Source organism: Chiloscyllium plagiosum, chromosome 2 (assembly GCF_004010195.1).
Source record: "Chiloscyllium plagiosum isolate BGI_BamShark_2017 chromosome 2, ASM401019v2, whole genome shotgun sequence".
NCBI classification, from domain to species: domain Eukaryota; kingdom Metazoa; phylum Chordata; class Chondrichthyes; order Orectolobiformes; family Hemiscylliidae; genus Chiloscyllium; species Chiloscyllium plagiosum.
The window spans coordinates 82138153-82150687 of NC_057711.1; the positions used below are offsets into that span (position 1 = coordinate 82138153).

General features: G+C 41.8%; 1 protein-coding gene across 1 annotated transcript in view; it reads right to left on the reverse strand.

The window, feature by feature from the left end:
• frmd3 (FERM domain containing 3) overlaps positions 1 to 9416 on the reverse strand; it is a 245765-nt gene extending 236349 nt beyond the window's left edge. Inside the window, exon 1 of the mRNA XM_043712851.1 lies at positions 9363 to 9416. The gene's annotated coding sequence lies outside the window, so the exon portion shown is untranslated. The remainder of the gene's footprint in view (positions 1 to 9362) is intronic.
• Between the last annotated feature and the right edge of the window lie 3119 nt (positions 9417 to 12535).

The window sequence follows — 12535 nt, forward strand, 5'->3', positions numbered from 1 at the left end:
TGGTGCCACTATTTAAGAAAGGTGGTAAGGACAAGCCAGGGTACTATAGACCGGTGAGCTTGATGTCGGTGGTGGGCAAATTGTTGGAGGGAATCCTGAGGGACAGGACGTACATGTATTTGGAAAGGCAAGGACTGATTAGGGATAGTCAACATGGCTTTATGCGTGGGAAATCATGTCTCACAAACTTGATTGGGTTTTTTGAAGAAGTATCAAAGAGGATTGATGAGGGCAGAGTGGTTGATGTGATCTATATGGACTTCAGTAAGGTGTTCAACAAGGTTCCCCATGGGAGACTAGTTAGCAAAGTTAGACCTCATGGAGAACCAGCCATTTGGATGCAGAACTGGCTCAAAGGTAGAAGACAGAGGATGATGGTGGAGGTTGCTTTTCAGACTGGAGGCCTGTGACCAGTGGAGTGCCACAAGGATCGGTGCTGGGTCCACGACTTTTCATCTTTTATATAAATGATTAGGATGTGAGCATAAGAGATATAGTTAGTAAGTTTGCAGATGATACCAAAATTGGAGGTGTAGTGGACAGCAAAGAAGGTTACTTCAGATTACAATGGGGTCTTGATCAGATTGGCCAATGGGCTGAGGAGTGGCAGATGGAGTTTAATTTAGATAAGTATGAGGTGCTGCATTTTGGGAAAGCAAATCTTAGCAGGACATGCACTTAATGGTTAGGTTCTAGGGAGTGTTGCTGAACAAAGAGACCTTGGAGGGTGCAGGTTTATAGCTCATTGAAAGTAGAGTTGCAGGTAGATAGGATAGTGAAGAAGGCGTTTGGTATGCTTTCCTTTATTGGTCAGATTATTGAGTACAGGAGTTGGGAGGTCATGTGGCGGCTGTACAGGACATTGGCTCTGCCAATTTTGAAATATTGCATGCAATTCTGGTCTCCTTCCTATCGGAAGGATGTTGTGAAACTTGAAAGAGTTCAGAAAAGATTTGCAAGGATGTTGCTAGGGTTGGAGGATTTGAGCTATAGTGAGAGGCTGAATAGGCTGGGGCTGGTTTGCCTGGAGCATTGGAGGCTGAGGGGTGACATTATAGAGGTTTATAAAATCATGAGGGGCATTGCTAGGGTAAATAGGCAAAGTCTTTTCCCTGGGGTGAGGAAGTCCAGAACTAGAGGGCATAGCTTTGTGGGGTGGGATATAAAAAAGACCTAAGGGGCAACTTTTTCATGCAGAGGGTAGTACATGTATGGAATGAGCTGCCAGAGGAAATGGTGGAGGCTAGTACAATTGCAACATTTAAAAGGCATCTGGATGGGTATATAAAAAGGAAGGGCTTGGAGGGATATGGGCCGGATGCTGGCAGGTCAGATTAGATTGGGTTGGGATATCTGGTTGGCATGGATGAGTTGGACCGAAAGGTTTGTTTCCATGCTATATATCTCTATGACTCTATTACTCTATTAAAGGAACGTTTGAGGACTCTGGTTTTATACTGTATGGTGTTTAGAAGGATAATGGGGGTATCTAATTGAAACATACACAATACTGAATGGATTGGACAGAATGGATGCTGGGAAGGTGCTTCCATTGGTAGGAGAGACTTGGACTCTTGGAGTAAAGGGAAGACCTTTTAGAACGGAGATGAGCAGAAACCTCTCCAGCCTGAGAGTGGTGAATGTATGGAAGTCATCGTCACAGAAGGCTGTGGAGGCCAGGTCATTGAGTATATTTAAGACTGAGACAGATAGGTTCTTGAGTATCAAGGGGATCAAGGGTTATGGGCAGAAAACAGGAGAATGGGGTTGAGAAACTTATCAGCCATGATTGAATGTTGAAGCAGACTCAATGGCCTAATTTCTGCTCCTGTGCCTTATGCTCTTATGGTCTAATCACTTAACCTATCTATATCTCCATGCAGCCTCTTTGTGCCCTTTGCATACTTGACATGTATTATCAATAAATTTAGATACATTGCCAGCTGTCTATTCATCAAAGTCTATTTATCAAAGAGTATAAAACCAGAGTCCTCAAACGTTCTTTAAATAGAGTAATAGAGTCATAGAGATATATAGCACGGAAACAAACCCTTCGGTCCAACTCATCCATGCCAACCAGATATCCCAACCCAATATAGATTCTAAATATTGGCAACCCAAGAACTGATCCCTGCAACAGTCTACTAGTCAAAACCTGCCAACTGAAAAAAAATCTATTTAACTTTACTGTTTGCTTTGGGTCCACTAACCAATATTATATCCATTCTCTTTCTTCCCTCCTGACTCTATAAGCGCTTATCTTAAGTATTAACCTCCTCACACCGTACAGTCCCACCTAGCTTTGTATCATCAATTTAGCTATGTGATAGGTTTCTTCAAGTTCAGATATCTTGTTTGAAAAATTAACGTCAAATTCAATTGTATGATAATCATTTTTCCTACAAGATCTATTAGTACGAGATTACTAATGGGTCTACCTCTTTGCATAATTCTAATTCTGAAATAGCTTTATCCCTAGTTGGTTCCACAATGCACCAGAAAAATGATAGGAACAAATTACTTCAGATGCTGGAATCTGTACTGAAAACAACAAATGATGGCGATCACAGTGGGTCAGACAACTGAGGACAGACAGCAAGCTAACATTTTGAGTCTGGATGTCTCCTCACCAGAGCTGAAGTAAAGTGTGGAGGGAACAGCCTTTATGTTATAGTTTATTGGGGGGTGTGTGGGGTGTTCTGGAGTAGTGGGTGTAGGTTGCTGGTGAAGAAAAGATATTAATAGTTCAGACTAAGTTATTGGAATGTGAGAATGGTAGAACAATGGTGCGTCACCTGAGGACTTGAATGGACAGTAAGTAGGATTGGGGGAGGAGAGGACATGATAACACTTCTTCCCCTTTTAGCTTGTTATCATGACCCGCCACCATCCCACTTACTGTCCTTTCAAGTCTAGCAGGTGACACACTATTGTTCTACCACTCTCACATTCTGATTACTTAGTCTGAACCATCAACATTTTTTCTTCATCTGCCCTCTACATCCACTACCCCTAGCACCTCCTAAGTTATAGAATAAATGCTGTCCCCTCCACACTTTACTTCACCTCAGAAGAAGAGTTATCTACATAAGAAAAAGTATTGAAAACATTAAACAAACTCATCTTTGACACTGGTATGATCTATGAGAAGATTAGATTAGATTCCCTCCAGTGTGGAAACAGGCCCTTCGACCCAACAGGTAAACACTGACCCTCCACAGAGCAACCCACCCAGACCCATTCCTCTACATTCACCCCTGACTAATGCACCCAACCTTACGGGCAATTTAGCATGGCCAATTCACCTGACCTGCACATCTTTGGACTGTGGGAGGAAACCGGAGCACCGAGAGGAAACCCACACAGACACAGGGAGAATGTGCAAACTCCACACAGACAGTTGCCTGAGTCGGCAATTGAACCCGGGTCCCTGGTGTTGTGAGGCAGCAGTGCTAACCACTGAGCCACGGTGCCACCCTCCCCCAGAGCCACTGTGCTGCCCCTGTTTTGTGGTAAAAGAGTGATGGGGGTTAGGGGGTGTTGTTTAGATATCAAGGCTCACTGACTTGTAGAGTCTATATATGATTTTTCTCAGTCGAGAGCACTCTTCTATATCTGGGACGGATGGCAAGCAGTCTTTATGCTTTGAAATAGTGGGCAAGAATGGAGTGCTGTGTGGGTGTGATGGTCACCTGTGAACTTCTCCTGCACATGTTAATCTGAGTTACGTGTCGGTGTATTTCCAAATGGGGAATAAGTGGCAAAGTTCACAAACATCTGAAACGTTGAGAGTTTGTTAAATGTGTTTTGATCAAACACTGAAGATGCGAAGATTTTAAGTTGTTGCAATTTGTTGGAAGGCTGAAGATGTGGTGCTGCAACTATTGTCTGCATGACTGTATGTTTTTATATCTGCTAATCTAAGTGTTTTACGTGTGATGCAGAATAAAGCAAAATCTGGCATTGGACCACTTTTTAGATGACAGACTTTGTTTACGCAGAAGGTGCAGCGTTCACTTCAAAATAAAGTATTTGATGTGAAGTTGTGAAGGATTGATGTGAGTAGTGGACTGGCATGAAAGTCGACCAGAATGAAGAGATGGAACAACACGCAGGATAAGATTGAAGATCTTCGAGGGGAAGGGATTTGGGTAGGAAGAGATCACTAACAATGCAGAATGAGCTAGCCAGTACAGAAGTTGAGAGCAGAGGGGCTGATGAGGCAGTCGTGGAATTGAAGAAAGTTTTTCAGGGCTGGAGTCTTCTGGAACAAGTCAGATAAGAGCAGAGGAAGATGGATTGAACCTGGTTTGTATATTGATCATCCAGTAATAAAATTGAGATCGTAATGTTTGGTTTGATCTGGTTCTGGTAATTCTGTCTGCAAGAGATTATTTGGGTGGGCAACATTGTCTCGTTTTATCTTTCAGGCATTTCATTCAAAAAGCAAATCCAGCTTCCTGCAGCAAGATGACATGGCTGTCTTAGCAAATGCTGATATGCAGTTCCAAACTGGAAAGTTGTTGCTTTGCTCTTCGTACTTTCTCTGTCTTGCCAATAGGTTGAGGTTCAATATTAGTTGCAAATCTGTATTTGAAAGATGTGGCTCCAATTAACGTTCACCTCACAACAGCTAAGTGCCTGTTTGGACTTCATTAATTGTCATGAGCCTTCAGTTGCTTGTTGACTGGGTGATGACTGGTTAGAATTCCTTGGAAGGTTCCTTGGGTTAAGTGGTTTTACTAGTCTGTTTGGGAGCTTTATAGCGAAAATTGCAATTGGGCTGCTCATTTAGGCTTTATGCCTATTAGCTCTGGTAATTTAAAATTGGCGAGTAACTGTTTATTTGGGGATATTGTGATCCAAGATTAAATCTTCTGGGCTTTATGCCTGCAATATAGGGACCATTTCCATTCAAGAATGAAATTTTAATCTTACGATTTTGATGGGCTTTATGCCTGAAATGTGGGGTTGGTGCTGATGATGGGCTTTATGCCTAGGAGAACTTGGGGCTCAGCTGGGGATGGGCTTTATGCCTGATAAGCTGGGGACAGCCAAAGGGTCACTGATAGGCTTTATGCCTGTGAGCTGGTGGGCATCCAGTGGACTAATGACAGGCTTTATGCCTACAGAGCTGGCCATGGGCAGATATGGGTGTTATGCATGGAGGGCTGGGTGCTGATGGTGGGCTTTCAGCCCAGAGAGATGTCAGGCTTTATGCCTGGTTTGTGGCTCAGCTAGACAAATTGGTGGTTTAAGGGTGTGGCAATGGTTTCTAGATTTTTATTTTGCATTATAGAGTCATAGAGTCATAGTGATGTACAGCATGGAAACAGATCCTTCGGTCAAACCCGTCCATGCCGACCAGATATCCCAACCCAATCTAGTCCCACCAGTCAGCACCTGGCCCATATCCCTCCAAACCCTTCCTATTCATATACCCATCCAAATGCCTCTTAAAGGTTGCAATTGTACCAGCCTCCACCACATCCTCTGCCAGGTCATTCCATACACGTACCACCCTCTATATGAAAAAGTTGCCCCTGAGGTCTCTTTTATATCTTTCCCCTCTCACCCTAAACCTGTGCCCTCTAGTTCTGGACTCCCCGACCCCAGGGAAAAGACTTTGTCTATTTATCCTATCCATGCCTCTAGCATACCAAACGCCGCCTTCACTATCCTATCTACCTGCGACTCCACTTTCAAGGAGCTATGAACCTGCACTCCAAGGTCTCTTTGTTCAGCAACACTTCCTAGGACCTTACCATTAAGTGTATAAGTCCTGCTAAGATTTGCTTTCCTAAAATGTAGCACCTCGCATTTATCTGAATTTAACTGAATTAAACTCCATTGCAGGCTAAACAGATCTTAATACTATTAACCTGGACCATGTGAGTAATGAAATTGCTCTTCGAGATGCAATCCTGCTTTGGCATCTGCCTTTTTGATCATGATTACTTACAGAAGATCTGATTTAGGCAGTGACTTAGTCCCTGAACACTTCTGCTTTCTATCAAAACCACAGAACATCTTCACAGTTGAGTGTGAGCAATGTTTCTCTTAAATGTCACTATCTGTAAATGCTCATTACATGTAAAATGTGAAACTTGTAATTTGTGTAGTTCATCAGTTAGGTATTCTGTTAATGTAATTTAGCAAAGGAAAATATCTATGGACAGAATTTCAATGTATATTGGGTAGTGCTGGGTGGGGCTATAACAAGCTTTCCTAGACTTGTCTTACAGATGCTTTAGACTACTAACCACAGCAAGGCTTCAAGAAACCTAATCTTCAGGACCATGGATTTGGCTGTTAATCTTGAATGTCCAGTTAAAGCTATTTGGAGATTACGGTCTTCCCAATTATTACACTGACTTTGATACACCCAGTGATTTCCTGCATAGTACCCAGACCAATGATACAATTACTATTAGAAGGACCACAAATCATTTCCCACAACACTTTTTGACTTGTTATTCCTAATTTCCATCCAAATAGATTCTGCTTCCTGATCTTATGAGCCAAGATCCTTTTCCACAACCATCCTCATCTCTTTCTTTATTATCAGAGGTACTCTTCTTCCATGTTTTTGAAGCATTGTACAATCTGAAATATTGTTGTTACACTGGAACCATATTTCTAGAATGGTAATTTTATCTAAGCCATTTATTTCCATTTGTGATACTAGTTTATTGATCCTCATTGTGAAGACAATGCATTCAGATAAAATTCATTTTCCCCCTACTATTTGCACAAATCCTTCTCATGCATATTGTATTTCTGTTCCCATATATTCCAAATCAATATACTATTCTAATGTCTTCAGTTTCCTGATTGGGTTTCAAAATCTCCCTTCATGTATTTTTCCCCAAACTTTCTTTTTAGTTTAAAGCTCATTCACAGCCCACTTAAATAATTCACGGAGATATCGATCCCAGCTTGCTTTAAGTAGAGCCCATGTGAACGTAACAGCTTTATTTCTGACTACTACAGCTACCCCTCAAATTGAAACCCCCGTTTTCCCCACAGCACTGTGAACCATGAAACTAATTCTCTAATTTGCTTGACCCAAGCTAAATGATGCATACTTGGATAATAATCCAAAGATTACATTTGAGGCTCTGTCTTTAATTTGTACTCTAACTGCACACTTCCATTGGAGGAGATCATTTCTAATTTTACCAATGCCATTGAATCCCAAATTGGATCATGGTCACTGGATCTACCCCCTTCCAACTCCAAGTTTTCTTCAGCCCACCAAGTGTCCTTCACCCTGCCATCAATCTGGGAACACAAACATCAGAAACCCCAGTCACAACTGTGGTGAACTGTACCTATTTCCCATTACCACTACACTTGTTTTAATTCCCTAACCTCAAATGGCATCCTGCACCATGCTGTCATAGTCAGTTTGGTCATCCACCCTTTAGTCCTTTCTCAGTTATGAGTGAGCTAGCAAAAACATCTTACCTATACTTGAAAAGCTGGGGTTTTGTCTCTTCCATTTCTAGATGCTAGAGCAAAATGCCTGCCTAACTCATTCTCCCACAGGAGGATGTGCTGGAAATTTTGAAAAACATGAGGATAGATAAATCCCCTGGGTCAGTCAGAGTATACCCAAAGTTACTGCAGAAAGCAAGAGAAGAGATTGCTGTGTCTTTGGCAATGATCTTTGTGTCCTCACTGTCCATTGGAGTGTTACCAGATGATTGGAGAGTGGTAAATGTTATTCCCTTGTTCAAGAAGGGGAATAGAGATAATCCTGGGAATTACAGATCAGGCAGTCTAATGTAGGTGTTGGGCAGATTATTGCAGAAGATTCTGAGAGACAGGATTTATGATTATTTGGAAAAGCATAGTTTGATTAGAGATAGTCAGCATGGCTTTGTGAGGGGCAAGTCGTGCCTCACAAGCCTTATTGAATTCTTTGAGGATGTGACAAAACACATTGATGAAGGTAGAGCAGTTGGTATGGTGTATATGGACTTTTGGAAGGCATTTGATAAGGTTCCCATGGTAGGCTCATTCAAAAGTAAGGAGTCATGGGATACTGGGAAAGTTGGCTGTCTGGATACAAAATTGGCTAGCCCATAGAAGACAGAGGGTGGCAGTAGATGGAAAGTATTCAGCCTGGAGCACGGTGCCCAGTGGTGTTCTGCAGAGACCTTTGTGATTTTCATAAATGACTTGGTTGAGGAAGTGGAAGTTTGCCAATGACATGAAGGTTGGTGGAGTTGTGGATAGTGTGGAGGTTGCACCAAGATATTGACAGGATGCAGAGCTGGAATGAGAAATGGCAGATGGAGTTCAACCTGGAAAAGTATGAAGTAATTTATTTTGGAATGTCAAATTTGAATGCAGACTACAGAGGTAAAGGCAGGATTCTTGGCAATGTAGAGGAACAGAGGGATCTTGGGGTCCACATCCACAGATCCCTGAAAGTTGCCACCCAAGTTGATAGGGTTGTTAATTTGGCGTATGGTGTGTTGGCTTTCATTAGTAGGGGGATGGAGTTTAAGAGCCACGAGGTTATGCTGCAACTTTATAAAGCCCTGATTTGATCATACTTCGAATGATGTGTTCAGTTCTGGTCACCTCATTATAGGATGTGGAAGCTTTAGAGAGGGTACAGAGATTTACCAGGATGTTGCCTGGACTGGAGGGCATGTCTTATGAAGAAAGATTGAGTGAGCTAGGGCTTTTCTCATTGGAGCGAAGAAGGATGATAGGTGACTTGATAGAGGTGTACAAGATGATGAGAGGCATAGATAGAGTGGATAGCTACAGACTTTTTCCTAGGGAGAAATGGCTATCATAAGCGGGCATAATTTTAAAGTGACTGGAGAAAGGTTCTTTACATAGAGAGTGGTGCATTGCCAGTGGTGGTAGTAGAATCAGATACATTAGGGATTTCTAAGTGACTCTTGAATAGGAGGCACATGGATGATAGTAAAACAAAGGGCATGTAGATTAGTTTGATTTTAGAGTCGGATAAAATGTCAGCATCAAGGGCCTATACTGCCTTGTGCTTTACTTATCTATGTTCTACGTACAGTTGATCCTTAAATAACTTTATGATCAGCTAAACCCAAAGGATGTGACTGTCTCCTGGAACAAGATGCCTAATGACTTCTCCACTCTGATGTCCCACAATGTCTGCAGCTCAAACTGTAGCTCACCAATGTGATCTAAAGTTACAAAGGCTGCAGACATTGTTGTCTGGGACTACAATGTATTCTACAGACACCCACATCTACAGTCATGTTTGCCTAACCTTACTTATTTACTTTACTAAATTATTAACTAGTTAGCTACAGTAATAGCATGTTACAGTCTCCTAGCATGGAAACTAAATTACTCACCAGCAACAGAATTTAAAACAAACAAAGGAGAAGCATTCCTTTTACCCTTTGCATTGAATTGTCACTTGCACCACATTCCAGACATAGCATCCTGTTCTTAGATCACTGCATGCTTCCCCACTCTGTGCAGTAGTAAACATTGTCAAGTTACATAAAATGGTCATGACTCATGTCCAAATTGCAACTGTTAAAGGTCAGCTTCCAGCTACTGTAATTAGTCTTCAGTTAGGCAACAGCCTTCAGCTGATTGACAGTTAATTGCCAATGACAGCATTTTCTGTTAATTGGATTTCCTAACTAACTTGCAGTTCCATTTGTAGTTTTGAACCTCAATCATACAAACTATTAATCTAAATTATTGATACAAAAATCATAGTTTAAGTTTTAGTTCGTGTCCTCGGCCCAATTATCAACAACTGCTTCATCGATGGCCTTCCCTCCACAAGTCAGAAGTAGGAATGTTTGCTGATGATTGCACAATGTTCGGTGCAATTTGTGACTCCTCAGATACGAATGCAATAATGTCACGAATGTTGCAAGACCTCGACAATATCCAGGCTTGGGCTGAAAACTGGCAAGTTACATTCATGCCGCACAAATGCTAGACAATGACTATCTCCAATAACAGGCAATCTAACCACTGTCCCTTGACATTCAATGGCATTACCTTCACTGAATTCCCCATTATCAATATCCGAGGCATTACAAGAGCAGGTCAGAGTATGAGTACTGGGATGGGTAACTCATCTCCTGACTCCCCAAAGCCTGTCCATGTGTACAAGGCACAGGTCAGAAGTCTGATGGAAGATTCCCCATTTGCCTGGATGAGTACAGCTCCAATACTACTTGAGAAGCTTGACACCATCTTGGACAAAGTAGGACACATAATTGGCAACACATCTACCACTAATGCTTAGTAGAATCATAGACTATACAATGTAGAAAAGGCCCTTCGGTCCATCAAATTTGCACTGACATATCTATCACTACAGATATTCAATTTCCTGCACTTGTCCCATATCCTTGCATGTTATGGTACTTGAGATGCTCATCCAAATAGCTTTTAAAGGTGGTACACTTCCCAGGCAGTGTATTCCAGATTTCCACCAACTGCTGAGTGAAAAAGCTGTTTCCCAAATTCCCTCTGAATCTCTTGTCCTTTATTCTAAACTATGCCTCTCATGATTGACCCTTCAACCAAGGGAAAGAGCTGCTCTCTATTCACCCTATCTATACCCTTTGTAATCTTGTACACCTCAATCCTCTCTGCTCCAAAGAAATCAATTCAAGCCGACCAAGTTTCTCCTTATAGCTCAATTTCTCCATCCCAGGCAACGTCCTGGTTAACTTCCTCAATACCTCCTCCAATGCTAACACATCCTTCCTGTAGTGAGATGGGCAGGACTCCAATTGTGGCTGGACCAAAGCTCTGCACAACTCTAACGTTACCTCCTTGCTCTTATACTCTATGCCACAACTGATAAAAGCAGTTTATGCCTTCTATATGCCTTCTTAACTATCCTATTCACCGTGTTCTGCCAACTTCAGAGATCTGTGAATAATTATTCCAACTGCTCTCTATTCCTCTAAGCCATCCAGTGTTCTGCTATTCATTAAATACTCCCTCATTTTTCTACAATTCTATCTAGTTTCTTCTTCCAAAGTGCATCACCTTGCACTTACCAGGTTTAAATACCATCTGCCACTGGTCTGTCCATCTGACCAACCCATCTCTATCTTCCTGAAACCTACAACCATGTTCTTCATTATTAACCACTCTATCAATCTTGGTTTCTTCTGCAAATTTACTTAATAATCCCCTCACATTTTAATTTATATCATTTATGTATATAACAAACAATTAAGGTCCCAGTACTGACCCATGTGATACATCACTGGACATCTGCCTCCAGTCACTCAAACAGCCTTCTACTACTTCCCTTTGTGTCCTAATACTAAGCCAGTTTTTGATCCATCTTGCCAAATTTCCCAGTTCCATTTGCTTTAATCTTTTCAATCAGATTCTCATGTGAGACCTTGGCAAAGGCTTTACTAAAATCCATATACAGAGGAACCTCAATTATCCAGCATGCGATTATCCAAATATCGTATTATCCAGCAGGACTGTAAGGTCCCAATGTTTAGCTAAACTATGCTATCTGGCATTCGATTATCTGGAATTCAATTAATCGAACAAAATACTCCCTGCCCGTGTCCTTCGGATAATCGAGGTTCCTCTGTAAACTGAATATTACCTCATCCACACACCTGATCACATTTTCAAAAAGTTTTAACTACTTGTTAGGCATGATCTCCCTCAGACAAAGCCATACTGATGCTCCCTAATAAACCTATGCCTCTCCAAGTGAGTATTAATTCTTCTTTCAGTATTTTCTCCAATAGTTTCCCTACCACTAATATGAGACTCACCGGTCTGTAATTTCCTGGCTCATTTCTACCACCCTTCTTAAAAACTAGAACTATTTTAGATGTTCTCCAGTCCTCTAGTATTTCCCCCGTGGCCATAGAGGAATTAGACGTTTGTGTCAGAGTCCCTGCCTCGCTTCCTACAGCAGCCTGGGATGCAATTTATCCAGGCCATGGGATTTATCTGTTTTTAAGCTGAACAAAGCTTCCAATACCTCCCCATTTCCTATGTCAAACTGTGCAAGCTCCTCACAGTCCTTTTTCCTGAATTCCGTACTTATGCTCTACTTTTCCAGAATGAAACCGAAAACCACTCAATATCCTGCAGCTTCATACACAGGTTGCCCCCTTGTCCCAATGGGTCCTACTCTTTCCCTGGTTAACTTCTTCCCTTTAATGGATTTTTAAAAATCTATTAGGATTCTCCATAATCTTACTCACAAAACCTCTCTCAAGCCCCCTTTTTGCTCTTCGAATGGCTTTCTTAAATTCACTCCTGCAATTCTTGTATTCCTCTAGGGTCGCAGTTGAATTGTCCCTTTTGGACTTGCTAAAAGTCCTACGCTCTTTCCTTATCCAGTCCAGAATTGTCCTAGAATGCAGGTTTCTCTGAACTTATTACGCCTTCATTTCCCTGTAAAGGGTATATGTTAGACCTGTACTCTCCCTAGTTCCTTTTTAAATGCTCCATTGGTCCATTGTAGACGTACCTGCAGACTAGGTGGGTAAGCCATGGGTAATGCAGG